Source organism: Pinus tabuliformis, chromosome 1_2 (genome assembly GCF_031772625.1).
Source record: "Pinus tabuliformis cultivar Carrire ecotype Pingquan chromosome 1_2, CPIR1, whole genome shotgun sequence".
Lineage (NCBI taxonomy): Eukaryota > Viridiplantae > Streptophyta > Pinopsida > Pinales > Pinaceae > Pinus > Pinus tabuliformis.
Window position 1 is genome coordinate 115,753,827 of NC_142298.1, and position 22,379 is coordinate 115,776,205.

Consider the following 22,379-nt stretch of genomic DNA (forward strand, 5'->3'; position numbering starts at 1 on the left):
AACAGATAAATGTATGCCTTGCCTTTGGAAAATCTCCCAAAAAATAAACAAAAAATCTTAGAAGAAAAAGGAAAGGTCTCCCTCCCATGTCTCAATGCATGAAATCTATCTAAAGTCATCCAAAATTACCTTGAAAAAATTGCAAACGATCTAATGCAATGTGGCACCTAAATCAAAGAATCAACATAACACAAAAGAGGGAAACTAATGCAGTGCCCATCACTACTAGTCTGCGCAATGGTGGTGATTAATAATGACAGGCACCTAACCTCCTCTATAGCAAAAGAAGAAATATGTAGTTCTCCACCATGGACTTGAAAAGCCGATGGATGGACTAAATGAGGCTTGACATATCTCAGAGTGTATGAAAGTTGACTCTTAGCTACAACCTCCATGGGGGACATCAGGGAAATGGAAAAAATCATCCCCTCTCATCGATAGGCCAGTGATAAAGTATATGTCCTCCTCAATGGGCCTATACCACGCCTTATGAACGACATGAAATGCCTTCTCTTGGACACTCCATCGGCAGATCAAATGTGCCAAAAACACATAGTGCACCTTCAAGGATGTAGCCTCCACATAGTACTTGATGAGGCCTACACTCCTCAAGAGTGCTCGGGTCACTGTAGTAATAGGGCGAGGATATAAATCCCTCTCCCTCACTCTAACCAAACATGTTTGTGCCATATTGTATGGGTCGACCTGCTCCTATTGGTGCTCTCTCTGTTGAAGTCTCTGCGATTGATATATAAAATACATCAGCCTCATACATAAAATACATTTCTTTTTTATTAAATGAAGCATGTCTTTATAAATATGGGAACATGAATTTCAATTAAAAAAACACATCGGTGTGCTAAAAATATAGTCATGCAATGATGTCGGTGCACTTTCAACTATAACCGCACCAATATCATTATGCGCATAAGTATGGCACACCATTTTTGGTTCATAATTTAAATTTTGATAGCGGTGCGGAAAACTTGTTCATTAGTGCACAGAGATAACCTTTTCGCACTGGTACCAAATTTTCAGGTTATCGAGCACACCGGCCTATGGCTATATTTTTTAATATTAAGTTTTTTGGATCCTCTAACCCGATGCCATGGAGGTTTGAAAGGAAATATGGAGATATATTCTTCATATGAACACTCATATCAGTATCTTGAATGGGAAATCTAAGAGGATATTCTTCATTGTTATCATCTCCATCCATTTCTTCTATCTTCTCTGCCACCTCTTCTTCTTCTACCTGCAAAAGTAGATGGTGATGTGGTTCTTACTGCACCATGTGATCAAATGGGGGTGGGGGGGTTGGTGTTGAAGAAGTAATTTTTTTTTTGAATAAGAATGATAATGCAATGAAATTTTTTGTTTTTGAAATGAAATATGTCTAATGCAAATATTTTTTGTTTTTTTAGAAAATAAAAGAAATGAATCAACTAGGGAAGAAAATAATGCATGCTTTGACACCTCCCTGGTAACAGTACCAAAAAGTGATAAACCCCAGTATTACAACAAGAATGTTGCAACTCCCAAAGCTACCAACTTAAATTATCAACCTATGGTTTGTACAAATTTAAGAGGTGTCAACACTATATGTGCAGTATACAATATGTCATTATTTCATTGATCTGATGTAATGGAGTGAATGTCATGAAATCAAAACCTAAACTAATCGCTATAATGGAAATGTTACTTTGAAAAGAAATTAATCCTAGGCAAGAACAACAATTCGTAATTGAAACCCTAAGAGCATGAATTCAAATAAATAGGCTAATCTAATTTGTAAAACAACATGTCGTAAGTGGTGTTTCTTCTTCCTAAATCATGGATTTAGAGCCTAGGGGTCATGATTCAATCCTAAGAGAAAAAAACCAAGATTTTGGAGCAAATATGGTCAAATTTACATGTGCTACAGGAGCGCTACACGAGATTGCTATAAGTGAAACAGATTTTCTACAGAAGGAGATAATTGACCGAATGACCAAGTGAATAAAATTAAAATGGGATGGGATCATTTTTTTATTAAGTAGGATTTCTTAGGACTTCATTCCAAGTGAAATCACTCCAAAATACCCCTGTTAACATGTGCTAAATAATAGCATAAAATTACTACTCTGAAAACTAGAAATTCAAGAACTCGTGAGCTAGTTAACCTATCAAATTCCTAACCTATTAAAGTGAAAATGAAATGGGGTAAATTTTTGCATTAACTTGAATGCTTTTATGACCCAATACAAGTGGGATGAACTCAATTGAAGCTCATTAGCATGTTCTAAAAAATAGCAGAAGATTACTACTTTTTGCTACAAGGGACTTCCAGAAATTCTAGATTTGTGAACTAGTAAACCAATCCTAGTAGCTCAATGATGAGTATGACATTTAAAAACTATTCTAAGGATACATAATGATTTTTATTCTATAAATAACCTGAAAAACAACCCACTTCAATCATTTAACCCAATCCTACAACAAAAGAAGCATCAATACTAAATCTAGAAAATAGAGAAATAAGAATAAGAGATGCATGTGAATAAGAAGTGAATAAGAAGTGAAAAGAAGAAAAATAAATTATACAAAACGGCTTTTAGGCTCCTAGAAAAAGGAAATTATACTACCTAATATCTGTAGTCATGGGCCTACTCAAGATTTGTAGTCATGGGCCTCCTCTAAATAACTATGTCATCATTCAATCTCATGTTGATGTGGCTTAATGTCTACCTTCGCTCCCATCTTGAAGAGGGACTATACATGGTTCATGGCACTTCAAATAAGTTAATAATTTTCAAGTTATTTCTTAGACTCCATCTCTATTTCCGTGATCCCATAATCTCCCATCTAATCTACCCTCTACATTAGAACCTAGAGCTTCTTAGAACATGCCAAGATTATTCGTCAAGGCCGCTATGAAGAGGCTCACATTATGGTTTATATCTGCAACTTGTGTACCTTCTAGTCGTACAAAAATCTCCTCTATAGGATCTTGAGTGTTGTTAATAAATTTGTCATCAATGGCTCAAGTATTATGATTGTTGGCTTAATTGATATTGATTCCCTTCAACTATAAACAAAATTCTAGATAAACCTAATTATTGTACCAATATGATCCATAAACTACTATGGATATTTCATTAGAGAGTTTGTCATGGCATATTTCATTAAATTATACTTAAAATCCCAAATCTATACTAAGAGTGTTATTTTACTTCAAATCTTGTATTTATTAAGTTATTTTTTTATGCATGTAATATAGAAAACAATAAAAATAGAGAATAGACAAACATACTATCACTCAAAACCATAATAACACCAGATATGGTTGGAGAAACCCTTTCGGGAGAAAACCCAATTGGAAGATGAAGTTTCTTTGCTCTATCATTTTCTGAATGGAAATGAATGCAAGTAGAAAGAAGTGATATTTGCAGCCCATATGATGCTGAAGTACACAAACCTTATCTATTCTCTCTCTCTTTTGTCCACTCTTAGATACTTTGCTCATTTCAGGAAAAAATGCACTCAAATATAATGGAACCCATTTTCTTCTAAGTGGTTTGACTATAAAACAACCTCATAGCCAATTATGGGTTACATTTGACCAATTCTACTTACAATATGAGTTACATATTAACCTATATATCTAATCATTCATAGTTCCCACATGTCTAGCCCCATTTCCATGAGTAACAAGGGTTCATGTGGCATTCTCTTGAATTATGCCACTCAATTTCAAAACGTCATGTTTTTGGAGGCAAGACTTTCTCATACAAGCTCTGATTGAGGCAATAATTTGTTGCATCATTGGAAAACTATTAATGTGTAATTTAGGTCTATTGTAAGGTTGAAACCACAAAAAGTGATCATTTAAGGCCTAAAAATGGCTCTCAATTTTTATTTTCACTAAATATTTTCCAAAGTGGTCCTAGGAGTTAAAATGACCCTATAAGTTGATTCCACCAAATATTCCACTCTAAAATCATTGATATGTATGAAAAATAATATATTGATCCTATTTTGATCATTATTCTTTCTTACACATTTATATCTACAACTTGTGTATCTTCTAGTCATGTAGACATCTCCTATATAGGATCTTGAGGGTTGTTAACAAATTTGTTATCAATGGCTAGGGTTTTATGATTGTTGGCTTAATTGATCTTGATCCCCTTCAACTATCCAAATATTCTAGATAGTCTTAATTGTGCTACCAATATGATCCATAAACTACTATGGATATTTTATTACAGAGTTTGTCATGATATATTTCATTAAATTATACTTAAAATCCCAAATCTATACTAAGAGGGTTATTTTCCTTAAAATCTTGGATTTATTAAGTTATCGTCTTAAGCATGTAATACAGACAACACGAAAAATAGAGAATAGACAAACATACTATCACTCAAAACCATAATAACACAAGATATGGTTGGAGAAACCCTTTCAGGAAAAACTCCAATTGGAAGATGAGGTTTCTTTACTCTATCTTTTTCTGAATGGAAATTAATGCAAGTACAAAGAAGTGATACTTGTAGCCCATATGATGCTAAATTACACAAACCCTATCTATTTTCTCTCTCTTCATGTCCACTCTTAGATACTTTGCTCATCTAAGGAAAAAATGCACTCAAATATAGTGGAACCCATTTTCTTCTAAGTGGTTTGATTATAAAACAACCTCATAACCAATTAGGGTTTACATTTGACCAATTCAACTTACAATATGAGTCACATATTAACCTATCTATATACTTATTCATAGTTCCCATATGTCTAGCCCCATTTCCATGAGTAACAAGGATTGATGTGGCATCCTCTCGAATTATGGCAATCAATTTCAAAAGGTCAAGTTTTGGGGGGTAAGACTTTCTCATACAAGCTTTGATCGAGGTGATAATTTGATGCATTATTGGAAAACTATCAATGTGTATGTTATGTAATTTAGGTCTATTGTAAGGTTGAAACCACAAAAAGTGATCATTTAAGGCCTGAAAATGGCTCTAAATTTTTTTTTCACTAAATATTTTCCAAAGTGGTCCCACGAGTGAAAATGACCCTCTAAGTTGATTCCTCCAAATATTCCACTCTAAAATCATTGAGATGGATGAAAAATAATATATTGATCCTATTTCGATCATTATTCTTTCTTACACATTTATACTTGCAACTTGTGTATCTTCCAGTCATGCAAACATCTCCTCTATAGGATCTTGAGGGTTGTTAACAAACTTGTCATCAATGACTAGGGTTCTATGATTGTTGGCTTAATTGATCTCGATCCCCTTCAACTATCCACTATATTCTAGATAAACCTAATTGTGCTACCAATATGATCCATAAACTACTATGGATATTTCATTAGAGAGTTTGTCATGACATATTTCATTAAATTATACTTAAAATCCCAAATCTATACTAAGAGGGTTATTTTCCTTAAAATATTGGATTTATTAAGTTATTGTTTTTATGCATGTAATACAAAAAACGCGAAAAATAAAGAATAGACAAACTTACTATCACTCAAAACCATAATAACACAAGATATGGTTGGAGAAACCCTTTCGGGAGAAACCCCCATTGGAAGATGAGGTTTCTTTGCTCTATCTTTTTCTGAATGGAAATAATGCAAGTACAAAGAAGTGATACTTGTAGCCCACATGATGCTAAAGTACACAAACCTTATCTATTCTCTCTCTCTTTGTGTCCACTCTTAGATAGTTTGCCCATATAAGGAAAAAATGCACTCAAATATAATGGAACCCATTTTCTTCTAAGTGGTCTCATTATAAAACAACCTCATAACCAATTAGAGGTTACATTTGACCAATTCAACTTACAATATGAGTCACATATTAACCTATCTATATACTTCTTCATAGTCCCCACATGTCTAGCCCCATTTCCATGAATAACAAGGGTTGATGTGGCATCCTCTCGAATTATGGCAGTCAATTTCAAAAGGTCAACTTTTGGGAGGCAAGAATTTCTCATACAAGCTCTGATTGAGGTGATAATTTTTTTCATCTTTGGAAAACTATCAATGTGTATGTTATGTAATTTAGGTCTATTCTAAGGTTGAAACCACAAAAACGGGTCATTTAATGCTTGAAAATGGTTCTCAACTTTTTTTCACTAAATTTTTTTCAAAGTGGTACCACCAGTGAAAATGGCCCCATAAGTTGATTCCTCCAAATCTTCCACTCTAAAATTATTGAGATGGATGAAAAATAATATATTGATCCTATTTCGATCATTATTCTTTCTTACACATCAATAACTATAAAATAATCCATTTAGTATAACCTTTGAATAATATATTTATTCATCCCCTTAAAGTTATATGTAAATTTTTTGGCATTAAACTCCATGCCAATATACTTGCTAATGGAAATTAATATCTTGAATCTTTATAGTCTATTTCCTTAAACCATTTAATAACCAGTAGAGATCCATCTAACTACAGATCTACCAATCAATGAGAGGGATCAAATTTCTCAAGATGCAAACTTATTTTGAGTGCATAACTTGAGGAAATGTTTGCACCTCAAGATACGTGATTCCTCTCAGCTCTTGATAGATCTCGAGTTAGATGAATCTATATTGGTTTTGAGCAATACAAACTCTCTCTTTACACACAGACACAAATATTGAATGTTTTTGTTATTAATATATTTTCTTGTATGCATATATTTAATTATTTTTATTATTATTATTATTTTAAATGTTATATATCAAATCCAAATTAAACATTGATAGGATTACCAATATTCGTATTAATGGAATACAAATTCTCACTCTTTCTCTCTATATATGTTTGATGTTAAACATTTTTACTCAACATGTATTTTGAAATATTTGAGGTACAACCCATATTAAACTTTTCTTTAAAAATAATTTGTTTAATCTTATATATCAAGTCCATTTTAAAAATGAAATAAATTACATATCTCCTTGGTAGTGGGAAGTGACAATATAAGAATTTATTTAACTTAAATCATTTTATGTTTCTTTAATATGGACATTGAAATATTTCCTTTATGACTAAGATTTAAATATTTTTTATTATTAATAGATATATTTTTTAAATACCACATGTAAAGTAAACATAAAAGAAATCAAATAGAGTAGAAAGATCCATCTAGAAAAATATATAAATGCAAAATTAAGGTGGAAATCAAAGTATTTTATATATAGATGACATCATTTTTTTCGTTAAGTCTATTTTTAATGTGTGAGTGTAAGTATTACTTTATTATTTTTAAATGTAATGTTACATGACATAATATCACCTACAAATAAGAGGTTAGTTAACAAAATTGAACCAATCTTTATATCTTCATGATTGTCTCTCCTTTTTACTTCCATGACTACCTTTCTAATCTATTTGGCTACAAAGAGGAACAATAAGGGGGATAGAGGACATCCTTTAGTCAACCTATTTGGATTGAAAATTATGATGCTTCCCCATTAATCAGTGAAGAAAATTTCATAGAATTTACACAACTAAATCCACTTTATAATAGATATGTTAAATCTTATATTAACCAATATTAAACTTAGACACAACTAGTTTTTTCACCATATGCTTTTGGTAGATCCAATTGGATGAGCATCAGTATATTCCTTGTATTTTTTATATAATGAATCCCTTCATGTGTTGTACCTATAACTTTATCGATTTTCCTCTGCTAAATGTTTTGATGAGATTGCTTTTGATAGAACTTCTTTGATACTAATAGTAATCACTTTTCTCTAATTTTATAGGTATAGTTACAGATGGATAAGAGCTCAAATTCATCAAAACATGTGAGAAGTCCAAACAAATTTGTGGTCTCCCACCTTCCTTGGAATAGGTGGCATTAAGTAAATGAAACAACATTCTCCAGTGTAATAAAGTAATAGGGTAAGAAGAGTTCCAGAGCAAGAATAAAGATGCACAAATGAAATGTTGAGTAAACAACAAGTTAAATAATAAGTGGAAGATTGAAGTGAGCAACAACAGGAAACAACCACACAAGGGAGAGCTTGAGTAGAAGAAGCAAATATTGATGAATAAGGAGAAGCATTGGTCACCCCTTAACTTTTTAAGATGACGCGGGAGCCAAAATTAGCAAGCACAACCATTCACAAGAGACATGTGACGATACGATTCAAATTTTGGTGTTTTACACCTTCCTTGGCATGTGTGCATGGGGTAAGAAAAAGAAAAATATAAAGACTAAAGTAAGCAATAAGGAAGAGAGAGCAACCATTGAATGGAGCATTATGTAAGAAGAGAAACATGTTATCAAGTAACAAGAAGAAATAGCCATTGCTAAACTTTTTGAAACAAATTGGGAGTTAAACTTGTCTAAAGTATCCATGCACAAGAAACATTTCAATAGACTAAAATAAATGTGTGCGTTACCACCTTCCTTGCCATCAATGGGGTGCAGTAAACAAATTCTCATCCTTTAATCTACTAAGAACTTTGGGTAGTGAAGGAAAGTGATAAGGAAATAATGCATATCCCCTCACATAATGTCAAGAAAAGAAAAAGAATAAAATTAAGAGTAACACTGTAGCAAGCAAGAAGGAAGAGGGATGGCCACACCAAGGAGAGTTGCATAAAAAGATAAAAATATTCTCAACTGAGAAGCCTTTGTCACAAATTAACTTTGTTAAGACATATTGGGAGGCAAAATTGGCAAGCCTTCATACACAATTAAAACATGTGAGGAGACGAAATGAATTTTGGAGTTTCCTAGCCTCCTTAGCACAACTAGCAAGGAGTAAAGAAACACCATCCTTCAACATACCAAAAACTTGGGGTCACCAAGGAAAGTCAAAAGGCAAGAAGGAAATTGTTCAAATAAAACATTGAGAAAGAACAATGAAAATGGTTAAAAGAAGACTAAAGCTTTCAACAAGGAAAAGGGAATGAGTACATATGGAAGAACCTAACAAGAAAATATAATATAGTCAAACAAGGAGAAGCATTAGGCACCACCTAGCTATTTGACAAGTCTACCCACTAATAAGAAAGATGTGGGGATACCAAATGAATATTTGATTTCTTAGACACCATCAATCCACATACCAAAAACATGGGGTTTCCGAGAAAAGTGACAAGGCCACACGATAAATGCCTCAAATAATCAAATGACTAAGGTCCCATTCATGGCTCTCTTTTTCAATGTTTTGATAAAACATATATTAAACAAAATCCATGGATACCCATTATCAAAGAAAATGTTTATTTATTTGATAATGGGTTTATTTAAAAATGTTTTAATAAGTAAACAAAATACAATATGATAGAATTTTATTTATAATAAAAACTACCAAAAGAAAATTATTGCTTTTGAAAAACCATCTGAATTAACCCATATTCAGAAAATAGTAATCATGAAGAACCCTGCTGATTCGCTTATTCATAACTAAACTAATAAACTTTGAATTGAATTCAACACTTCTGAAAGTAGAGACAACTTGTCTAATAATCAAAAATCACATAAACTTTACCCCTATTACTTCATTCAAAGATGTAAAATATTCGTATATGCCTTTCAGGATCAATACCAAACAATACTAATCAAGATACGTCACGTCATGTCGGCTTCAGTCACAATAGTTAACTCTGGCTTCAGCCATAACGGTCGGCTTGCTTGCCTCTGCATCTTTTGGATCGACCGCATCTTCCTCAACAATATTCGTATCACTGATCTGTTCATCTGTAGCCTCTGCTTCTATTATTAGTGCTTCTATTAACCTCCTTGCTATCTTCTCCCTCTTGAGTTTCAATTTCAGTATTCCCAAGTTCGTTCATGGGTTTCCAGTTTTCTTGAACTGGATTCTCGTCTCCTTCATGAGGATGGGTTTCGTTAAGCCCAGCAAGTGGACCTGCTGCATTGAACAGGCCGCGAGAATTTACCTGTAGTCCAGTACAACTTTCCTCCATTACTTGGTTATTCGTCAATGGCAGCTCTGCCATGGGTGTCTCGCTGTTGATTTGAGTACATCGTAAATCAATCGGGAATTGAATCGACGGCGATTGGACTTCGTTGCAGTGGTTGGGATGTAGCTTATTTGGATCTTGCCCCTCAATTCTTATCTCCCTAGGACGGTGATCAGCTGGAGCTTGTATTTGCTGAATTAAATCCCAAGCAGCATTAGGATTAGATGTACCGGAGCTCATCTGGTTTGCGTCGTTTGAAGCTGTTTCGCCATTCTCGACAGGGAGCTTCATGGCACCAGTGTGGGTTTGTGCGTTGCAGGTTTCTCTGAGTTGATGAAGAGAATTAGAACCCTCTGAAATTAAATGGTTTGCTTGTTGACGTTCTTGAAGCTGATTAGGATGGCTGTTTATTGAATACTGAATGGGCCTAGATACTTCCACTCCCGCTACCACTTCAGGCCCAACAATATTGCTATTGGGGGCAGCCCGATTATTTTCTACTTTACCTCTTCGTCTTAGCCTGCTACCCACTCTGTTGTGTACTTGAATATTGTGTGGAATTGCTTGTTGAGATTGAGGAGGGGATGTTGGCTGCATCATTCTTGCAGAATCAAACACGTAGCCCCTCTGAAATTGCCCATATCCATTCATATGTGGTTGACCGCCAGGAAATCCATTGACGTAAGCGTTAGGAATCGCTAGATCTGAACGATGCGCTGTCACAGACCCTGTGCTGCTTTGAATGGGTGTTGGTGTGGGTGTGAGACTGGGAGTAGGAGTATGAAGATTTGAAGGATACCATGTTGTATTTCCTCCTTGTCTTCCTGTGGGTGTGGCAGTACCATTAAAATAAGTATTAGGAATTGGTTGATCAGAACGATGCTCTGTCAGACGCCCTTTGCTACTTTGAACGGGTGTGGGTGTGGGCGTGGCAGTACAGGATGTGGGAATATGAGGATTTGAAGAATACCATGTTGTACTTCCTCCTACTCCTCCACTGGGTATGGGAGTATTAGGATTTGATGAAGGTGAATACCATGTTGTGCTTCCTCCCACTCCTCTAGGTGCTTGTGTGAGAGTAGTCCCTCTTCCTACTCCAGCTGTGGGAGTAAATGTACTTGGTCTAACCCCTTCCGGGTTCTGTGAAAACTGTGCAGTAGAATATGGACTGGTTGCAACTCCAGCTGTGGGCGTAAATGTACTTGGTCTGAGCCCTCCCGGGTTCTGTGAAAACTGTGCAGTAGAATATGGAGGCGCTGCAACTCCAGCTGTGGCCGTAAATGTACTTGGTCTGACCCCTTCCGGGTTCTGTGAAAACTGTGCAGTAGAATATGGAGGGGCTGCAGGTGATGAATATGTGCCGGTAGGGCCAGACTGTCTTGCAATTTTTGCGGCAATGGCGGGCTTTGCCTGATGCAACAACCATTGTATAGTGTGCGCGCTCTCTTGGAAGCCCAGCAAATGGGTGAGCTTTAAAAAATCCTTGGATGCCATTGGCAATATCCAATCAACGGTTTGGCCACCTCTCTCGAACCCCAGCTCTCTGGTCAGCTCTTGCAAGCGTTCTGTCTGAATTGGCAATAACCAATCCAGCTGTCTACGTGCATTCTGAAAGTCTAGCGACTCTTTGGTTCGGACCATTTGCAGTAACCATTCGATGGTTTTCCCGCCATCGTCATAGCCCAGTTCTCTGGTGAGCTCTGTGATGCCTTTGGCTCCCTCAGGCGTAGGCAATAGAAAATTGATGGTGGATCCTACACTTTTGAAATCTAAAGCTCTGGTAAGATCGTCTAACCTTTCTTTGCAGGCATGGGGCACTTGAACTCTCGGGGCCCTCGTTGGCGCCTCCTGCTTCATTTCTCCTCCTTCTATGTCGGCTTCTGTGGTTGTCAACTTCCTTTTTTTGGTGGAGAGGCGGGCAGAATTTCCCTCCGGAGTTGGAATACCAGTAGCTTTTCTTTCAGCGGGGTCCATCTAATTTGGGTTGAGTGGTGAGATGGAGCGCCCTTCAATTGATATCGGAGGACCGCGTGAGGTGTTTGTTGCGAAGGAGAAAGAAACCAAAATCTTTGATGAAGGGTTTGTGATAGAGTGAGTGATTATATCCCATTTACTGGTTGCAACCCACCGCCCTCATATTTCGGTAATACAGGGATTTTCAAAGTTGGATTCGCCCCATTGGTGGAACCATAACCAAAATTCAAAAATGATGAATGGTTGGTTGGTTGAATTGTTTAAGTTGACCGCCCTATGAAAATTCAAATATCCATTTGAAAATTGAAAATGTTTTAAGCATTATTAAACTGAAATTTTTAATATATAAAATATAAAATAAAATGAGATGTGAAATATAAATTTTGATTTTTTAAAAAAAAAAATTGATTATTTATTTATTTATTTTAAAAACTAACTATTTAATATAGCCGTTCTTTATTAATATTTGTTTTTAATAACTTAATTAACTAATATTACAGTTTAAATATTATTTTTCAAAAACTACATGTTTAATATCCGTTACATTATCTATTTATATTTTATTAAATTAATAAAATAATATCATTATTTAAATATTTTTTTAAAAACTAACTGTTAAATATAGACGTTACATATTAATATTTTAATAAATTAATAAACTAATATCATTATTTAAATGTTATTTTTCAAGAACTAGTAATATTTGGTTTTAATAAATTAATTTAAATATTATTTTTCAAAAACTACACATTTAATATAGCCGTTAACTATAAATATTTTTAATAAATTAATGAATACCATCATTATTTAAATATATTTTTAAAAAATTAATCGTTTAATATAGTCGTTACTTAATAATATTTGTTTTTAATATATTAATAAACTAATATTATAATTTAAACATTATCGTTCAAATATATCACTTACTTGAAATTATGTCTCTACATTGCTCTATATTTAAGCCTTTGCCATGGTCTACCTCTTCTTCTTGTGGACCTGATGAACCACACTTCTCTCATGTGATTTCTACGGAAAGACTTTGTTTAATTCATTATGGATTACAGAAGCTTGAATATAGAAATAAATTAAATATTTATTATTTCTAATTTAAGTGTTATTAAGTAAATTTAAATATAAAGTTTATTGTTAATTTAATAAATTATTTATAATTTTATTAATAAAAATAAAATTACATTTTTTCCTTTTTATTATTATTTTTCCATTTAATTTGATATTATATTTTAATATTCTTATTTTTTTAATAGCTAGTTACAATAACTTATTTAACAAGTCATTACAACATTTTCCTTATAATAGAAGAATTAAAATAAAATGTTTAATATTATCATATACTTATTATTATTTTAAAATAATAATTTACAAGTATATAACATCAACATAATAATAATTATTACTGTCTAATTTTAAGGTCATGAACAAGTGAGACACCAAATTGGTGTATGAGACCCCTTTGTTTGTGGGACAAGGGATCCACCTCCGCCCAAGTTGCTAAGTCTATGAAGGCATACATACTCTACCCCCTCTAGTTTCAAACCTTTGACCCCTTAGGAGGAAACACATGCTCTTAACCATTAGGTTCACTCAAGCTGTATAAATATTAGCACAACTATATAAATTAAATATTTGGTACACATGGATACTTATCGATTCATAATAATCATAGAAATACTTCATATTACATCTTACATTACTAAAATTTAAAACAACATAAAAATTAATTAAATTATAGCTTCATTTTAAATTATTATTATTAATTATAAAAAGAATTAATATATAAGTTAAATGTGTAGATTTAGTTTTTTGGTTGGATGGGGAATTGAAATATTTTCTCAACAAGTAGTGTCCTAGTTTGGAATTTGTTGGATCTCATAAGCACTATTTATGTGGCTTGTATTTTGGTCTTGATTAGGCAATATACGAATAGTTTTTGTATCGAATTCTTTTGCACTATGTGTTATCTTCATATTTTTTATTTGGTTTTAGATTTTGTATGGGCTCGACTCCCTCAAGGGAGGGCCCAGGAAGATGTGAGGCTCATGACCTTTGATCCTCTATAAATAAGTATGTTAGGAAAGAAAAATGATTGATCTTTTATGAGCGTTTGTTTAGTTTTTTATGTAGTTAAATTTGTGTGTGTCCATCACTTTCCTCTAAGAACTATTTATGTGGCCAGAAATCACACTCATACAGAAGAAGTAGTGGTTATATGGATTGGGGAGGATCATATACAAAGATATGAAGCCGAACGTGTTGATACAGTCCAGGCGAGCATTGTGTTGGAGTAGAGCATGTATGAAGTCAAGCTTACGACCTAGCATGTACATATGATCATGAGGGCATTTAAATGTAGGCTACTGTCAGAGCGAGTCATCGTCCCTTTTGAATTGGTGTCTAATGAAATGGCGCTAGTAAACAAACTTGGCTAATATGGATGCCACATTAATCCTAAAGCGAGCATCAGAGTGTTTCAATCATTTTGGGGATACGAACTCATCCAGGAGGAGCCTCTGGAGTAGCCATGGACCATAGAGGATCTTCGTAGTCATTCTTAGTTATGGGCAGGCGGTATTAGACTTGGATCAAACCATTGACCTTGATAATTCCCATGGTTTTTTTCTTATTACCCCTACAATGGTGACTCGTTGCAAAAGTAAGTTTGACGACACTTGCATCTTGACGTTCATCCATCAAATGTGCGCATTTTTTTATATATCAAAATGCATAGTTCAAAGGATATGCCAAGCGACATGTAGCTGATTGGTTAAGTTCATGTGGTTGTGCGTTGGTTGAATGTCATGGGGGCTTTACTCAATGAACCTCTGGCATATCACATGTATTCGTGGCATACTAAACAATACCCCTAATTTTATTACATATTGGAAAACACCTCTAAAAATAAGATTATTTAACTCCCTACCAATATGAAACTAATACACTTTCCCAATTTAAAAAACCCCTACTTTCACTAGATGTTGTAGTTATCCATTTTTTATTAACATTTTTTACACCCCTTTATATTTTTTCATCAACTTTGAGGTCCAATTTTTATACTTGCCAATACTAAAACCCCTTACCCCTTAACATATGCTCAATATATTATGTCATGTTTTCCTTAATATATATCCCCAAATATGAACCCACGTGTTATAGTTTTTCTCCCCAATGAATTGCTCATGTTGAATCCATTTCTTGGTTGTGTGCTCACACCTTATTTCCCACATGGATTGGTAAGCATCTATTTCATGGTCATAGTCTTAGCGATTTCAAAAACCACTCAAACTTCATGGTCATAGTCTTAGCGATTTCGAAAACCAATGAAAATATCCTGAAGAAACTATATACATGGACTTCCCATCAAAATAGACTATTGTTGTAGTGTTGCTAGTTATCCAGGCTGTTGAGGGATAGAGCGTTATGTTGACTATGGAGTTACTTTGATCTAGTGTGATGTACCTTGGAAAAAATGTGTATCTTACACAAGAAGAGAAGTTTGGCTTGATGAGTTGTATGGGTAATTGTTGAGTTATGCATTTTATTTTTCAAAATTATCTGGAGTTTTTATTTCATACATATTGAGTATCGTCAACTCAATATGTGTATCTAAGTGTAGCATCCCTTTTAAAAAAAATCCATGTAAAAATTAATAAAGGTAAAATAAGACCTTGGTCATAGGACACGTATTCCAAGTTGAATGTTGGGCAAAACATCCAAGTGTGGGTGTTCATTTGGTTTATTAATTACTATGGAAATTGGTAAAGGCAAGGGCAAAGGCTTTGGAAAGGAAAAGAGTCATTATTTGGCATTTTATTTATGAAAATGATGGAAATTAGGAGAAAAGGAAGGTGAAGCATCAGAGGTTGCATGTGAGGAGGAAAATGAAGGAAAAGTAATGGAAAATGAAGAAAATAATCCTCTTTCTTATATGCTGCCGGCTTTAGCCAAAACCCCAAATATTTGAACGGGGAGTCCAGTGGCTGATGGTGGAAGGGGAAAAGATTGGCCATCAAGGATCTTTCTCTTCTGTCAAAATCTGCCACACAAACTTGAGATTTCCTAGAGTTTATCTGCATTCCAGTAGCTTTCAGAAATAGATCAAAAATGCATTTAAACTCCTTAAGTTCATTATATGATCCATTAGTGAAAATCAAAATGTCATCAACAAAAAGCAGATGAGTGATGAAAAGATTTATTGCTACCTCTATACCTTTTACCTTCTCCTCTCTTCTAGCTTTGTGAATCAATCTGCTTAGCCCTTCTGCCACTAGAAGAAACAGGAGAGGAGATAAAGGACAGCCTTGCCTAAGGCCTCTTTGGCTTTTGAAAAAAGGGGAGGCTGCTCCATTGATCAGAACAACAAAACTGACATTTGTGATACAACCCATTATCCAGCTGATGAAAGAATAGTTGAAGCCCAAATGAGTTAGCAACATCCGGAGATAAAGCCAGTTGATTCGGTCATATGCTTTGGAGAGATCTATTTTAAGAACCGCACCCTTCTTTTTCTTTTGTCTGACACTGTGAATTACCTCTTGGGCTACTCCAATGGCTTCATGAATTTGTCTTCCATCCAAAAAAACAAATTGTTCCATTGAGATGTTTCTTGACAGGATAGGAACAATTCTAATAGCTATCACCTTGGCAATGATTTTATAAATGCAATTACACAAGGAGATCGGCCTGAAGTCTTCAAAGTTCTCCGGGTCATCCTTCTTTGGGATGAGAGCTATAAAGGTTGAATTAAAAGGCCTGTAGACTTCTCCTTTCTGTCTTGATTCTTCTACTACATCGGTGATTTCAGAGCCTATTAGGTCAAAGAAAGAGAGGAAGAGTTCGATAGTCCAGCCATCAGGTCCGGGACTTTTGTCTTTAGCCATATTTTTCATAGCTGCTTCAACCTCCTCCTTGGATACAGGGATTGATAGCTCTTCTGCTTCTTCCTCCTCGACAAATCTTGGGAAACATTGAGCTGTTCTAATGACTTCTGCTATGGTGGCCTCTCCCGGATCTGAGAAAATTCTCTGAAAATGTCTCTGTCCTAAACCAGAGAGGTCTGAAAAAGAACTGGCCTCCCTTCCTTCTTCATCTTTAAGGCTCCAAATGGTATTTACAGATTTTCTTCCTTTTGCATAGTTGTGAAAAAAACTAGTATTTTCATCTCCTGATTTTAACCATATTGCCCTACTCTTGAGCCTCCATTCTTCTTCCTTGTCCAAGAGAATTTGGTTTTGAAGCTTCTCCAGATGAAGGATTCTATCCTTTGAAGCCTGCGAGATATATCCATCCTCCTCAATGCTCTCCAATTTCTTCAACTCCTCCCTGATTCTGAGCAGCTCTTCATTCTGTTTCAACTTCCTGTCCTTTGCCCAGGATATTGTCGCTTTCTTCAATCTTTTGAGGTTCTCCATGAACAGGAAACTTTTGTCCTCTCTTGCATTTCTGTCCGGATGGATCCACGTTTCCTTAAAAATTTTACTGAAGGATGGGTCTTGAAGCCAGGAAGAATTGAATTTAAAGGGGGCAGGAGGCTTTGGGGGGGGGAAAGAGAGATCCAAAAAAATAGGGAAGTGATCTGAGTTGCCTACCTCCTCGACCCACTGCCTGAGAGTGGGGGCTTTTGAGATTAGGTCCTCAGATAGAAGGAAACGATCTAATCTTTTGGCGATCCGATCCTCCCCTGCTCTTCTGTTCCTCCAAGTTGGTTTGAGTTTGATCGGGGAGGGATCTATGAGGTTGTTATCCAAGAGTAGATTGAGGAAGAAATCCGACAAAGGGTCTTCCCTAGCCGATGGACCCCATGCCTCTGCTCTTCCTATTGAGAAGTTTAAGTCACCCCCCACAATCAACAGAGAAGACTTCATCAAAGATTTCGCCATCAAATCGTCCCAGAAATTCTCCCTTCCTTGACAAGGGCCATAAATGTTTACAATTGAAAGGGGATGGGAGAAATCAGGAGAAAGAACCTCCATGCCCATAACTTGCTTCGTCCCCCATTGATTGATGACCTTAATTCTTCCTTCTTTAAACCCAATTGCAAGACCCCCCGAATGGCCTGATGAATCTATTGCTGTAAAGTTCCATCCTGGCAGGAGAGCCTTTAGCATTGTTTCCACCTCGGTTCCTTTCCCCAAAGTTTCTTGGAGAAAAAGAATGTCAGCTTTTGAATTTAGGATCCAGTCTCTCAGGGCCAATTTTTTAGGTTTACTGGCCAAACCTCTACAGTTCCAGGAGGACATAATCATTTGATAACATATTCAGGGGTCTGCACTGCTCTAAGAACCCCAGGGATAGAGTGTTGTTTTCCATCAGCTACATCCAACTTGGCTTTTAGTTTTGCCTTAGAAAGGTCCGATTTTCTACCTCTCTTGTTTTTGGCAAAACCATGAGAGGTCGACTGTCCTAAGCCTCCAACTACACCGGGCAACCCAGACTTTCCTCCCATAGATCTAAGGTTATAGGGGCACGGGGTGTGAGGAACCGGGGGAACAAGAGGGGGCCACACATCTTCACAATTCAAATCAAGGGTCGGCATGGCAGCCGAAATAGAATCTATATCAGGGGAGTTCTTTGCAGGTTCAATGATCTCGTTTAGGCCTTTGTTATGAGAGGGTGAGATTGAAGGCGAAATATGCATAGAAACTGAAATATGCTCAGGAATTTGAAGGGAAGAAAGAGGGGGACCTGAGCACATACCCTTTTCAGGATCGTCGATTGGATTTTGTTTCGCGGATGCGACCTTAGCAATCTCCTCCTCTGCTTCCGCCGGATGCGGTTCAGTGTTCTTTGTCGCCTCTTGGATCTGGGGGTCTTCAGGCGCTGGCTCTTTCTGAGTCCCCTCAATCTCCATTTCTTCTGTTGTCTGCTTCGCCATACCTTCTTTCTCCTGGGGAGCTTGAGCGTGATTGAAAACTGGTTCTCTGAATACTGAGGTCCTCCGAAAACGTCTCCTTCTCCTGAATAGCAGGCACTCGTTAGCAAGGTGCCCATACTCATGACAACGATGGCACCTAAAGGGCAGGTGCTCGTAATCCAATATCTGTTCGAACACATAATCTTTGTATTGCAAGTTAATCTTTTGTGCAAGACCTCTGCTCGGATTTAGGCTCACCAGAATGCGGGCCATCGCTCTGTTCTTCGTCTCCAGAAAAGACATGTCTGCTTCCAAGAAGGATCCCAATCTGTTTCCGATGGCTTTAAACACAGCTTCTGTCCATAGAAACGAGGGGAGACCCGGGGCCCTTACCCATACCGGGAACACATCAGTTTTCTCTTTGATAGCATCAAAAAGGGGGCTCCATTTTTTCAGCAGAACCGGTATGTTCCCTATAATCCAGTTTCGTTCAAGCACCCACTCTGCCGCCTCCTTATCCTCGAACCGGAACATGAACCACCCTTTAGCTAAACATTGAGCCTCGAACCGTAGAGGTCTATCAGAAACGAAACGCTGTTCTCCCCAAGCTTGAAGAAATTCTGACGAAAGTTTCTTACCTCTCGCCCTTCCGACTAGGGTGCATTCTGCTACTTCTAGGGTTTCTTCTATAGAGACCTCCATACCTAGGACTAAGTTCCCTTCAAGCTCCTGAGATCCAATCGGCCTTTGGGATTTTCTTTTCTCCCCTTTTTTCCTTAAATCTTCAACAGAGGCCCTAGTTTCCCCAAGACCATCGATCCATTCTGGTTCCTCCTGAGTCGTATCCGCAGGGAATTCTACCTCCGGCTGAGTCTGAACAGGGGCAGAGAAAACGGGATCGGGGTTCCCTAAAGATTGATGACCAACTGACGCACCATCGAAACCTCCCGGCTCTCCCGCTAGGCTGTTAGTTTGACCTTCGAAGCCTCCTGCTAGGCTTTCTTTAGGAAAAGGAGGGTCTCTTGGCAGAGAAACCCTAGAAAGCGGAAGAAACCCTCCAGAACCCCTTGCTTTACCGAAACCTGAAGAAATCCCCAAATTTGCGATGTCTTCAAAGCCCTTTGAGGGAAAGTTCCGACTTGACACTGACTTACCCTTGTTATCAGAAAAATGAGCGCCTATTGTCGACCCATCCGCCGCAGTCTCCCTATCCACCTGCTTGTAAAAAACCTGGTTTCGAAGTCTACTGGCTTCTCTGCCTGAATCCTTGCTTTGTTGCTGAAAGAAAGGTTTTACCTCCTGAGAAAAAGACTCCAGCCTCGACAGCTCGTATGCTCCAAAATACTGCTCCACGTTTTGGACCGTAGGTTCCTTTCCCCACATTGAAAGAATATCCTCCAATTCCGGGTCCAAATCCACCAATTCATTTGGGTTAACCATGGTTTAGGGAGCCGTTCCGAGAAAAACGACAGCAACAGTCAAGATGTCAAGCGCCCTTACCCTATTCTCTTGAAAACGGAAAAACGGAAGACCTGCAGCTCCAGCGATGATATTATCTCCTAACCAAGCGTTTTAGCCAAACAACACCAACCTCCAGCTGTCAGTCAAACCGGGATAAGCTTTCCTGCGCCTGCACCTATGCACGGAACCAGTCTGCAGTCTCCCTAACCGTGACCTGATCGCGGTTCCGCCCGAAACCCTCGCCTCCAAACACTAGCCATCTCTCCAGAAGTCTATTAGGTTGCCATGCCCTGATGTCTTACTGTTGATTTAATATATAAGTTAAACGTGTAGATTTAGTTTTTTGGTTGGATGGGGAGTTGAAATATTTTCTCAACAAGTAGTGTCCTAGTTTGGAATTTGTTGGATCTCATAAGCACTATTTATGTGGCTTGTATTTTGGTCTTGATTAGGCAATATACGAATAGTTTTTGTATCGAATTCTTTTGCACTATGTGTTATCTTCAGATTTTTTATTTGGTTTTAGATTTTGTATGGGCTCGACTCCCTCAAGGGAGGGCCCGGGAAGATGTGAGGCTCATGACCTTTGATCCTCTATAAATAAGTATGTTAGGAAAGAAAAATGATTGATCTTTTATGAGCGTTTGTTTAGTTTTTTATGTAGTTAAATTTGTGTGTGTCCATCACTTTCCTCTTAGAACTATTTATGTGGCCAGAAATCACACTCATACAGAGGAAGTAGTGGTTATATGGATTGGGGAGGATCATATACAAAGATATGAAGCCGAACGTGCTGATACAGTCCAGGCGAGCATTGTGTTGGAGTAGAGCCTGTATGAAGTCAAGCTTACGACCTAGCATGTACATATGATCATGAGGGCATTTAAATGTAGGCTAGTGTCAGAGCGAGTCATCGTCCCTTTTGAATTGGTGTCTAATGAAATGGTGCTAGTAAACAAACTTGGCTAATATGGATGCCACATTAATCCTAAAGAGAGCATCAGAGTGTTTCAGTCATTTTGGGGATACGAACTCATCCAGGAGGAGCCTCTGGAGTAGCCACGGACCATAGAGGATCTTCGTAGTCATTCTTAGTTATGGGCAGGCAGTATTAGACTTAGATCAAACCATTGATCTTGATAATTCCCATGGTTTTTTTCTTATTACTCCTGCAATGGTGACTCGTTGCAAAAGTAAGTTTGACGAAACTTGCATCTTGACGTTGATCCATCAAATGCGCGCATTTTTTTATATATCAAAATGCATAATTCAAACGATATGCCAAGCAACATGTAGCTGATTGGTTAAGTTCATGTGGTTGTGCGTTGGTTGAATGTCATGGGGGCTTTACTCAATGAACCTCTGGCATATCACATGTATTCGTGGCATACTAAACAATACCCCTAATTTTATTACATATTGGAAAACACCTCTAAAAATAAGATTATTTAACTCCCTACCAATATGAATCTAATACACTTTCCCAATTTAAAAAACCCCGACTTTCACTAGATGTTGTAGTTATCCATTTTTTATTAACATTTTTTACACCCCTTTATATTTTTTCATCAACTTTGAGCTCGATTTTTTATACTTTCCAATACTAAAACCCCTTACCCCTTAACATATTCTCAATATATTACGTCATGTTTTCCTTAATATATATCCCAAAATATGAACCCACGTGTTATAGTTTTTCTCCCCCAATGAATCCATCATGTTGAATCCATGTCTTGGTTGTGTGCTCACACCTTATTTCCCACATGGATTGGTAAGCATCTATTTCATGGTCATAGTCTTAGCGATTTCAAAAACCACTCAAACTTCATGGTCATAGTCTTAGCAATTTCGAAAACCAATGAAAATATCCTGAAAAACTATATACATGGACTTCCCATCAAAATAGACTATTGTTATAGTGCTGCTAGTTATCGAGGCTGTTGAGGGATAGAGCGTTATGTTGACTATGGAGTTACTTTGATCTAGTGTGATGTACCTTGGAAAAAATGTGTATCTTACACAAGAAGAGAAGTTTGGCTTGATGAGTTGTATGGGTAATTGTTGAGTTATGCATTTTATTTTTCAAAATTATCTGGAGTTTTTATTTCATACATATTGAGTATCGTCAACTCAATA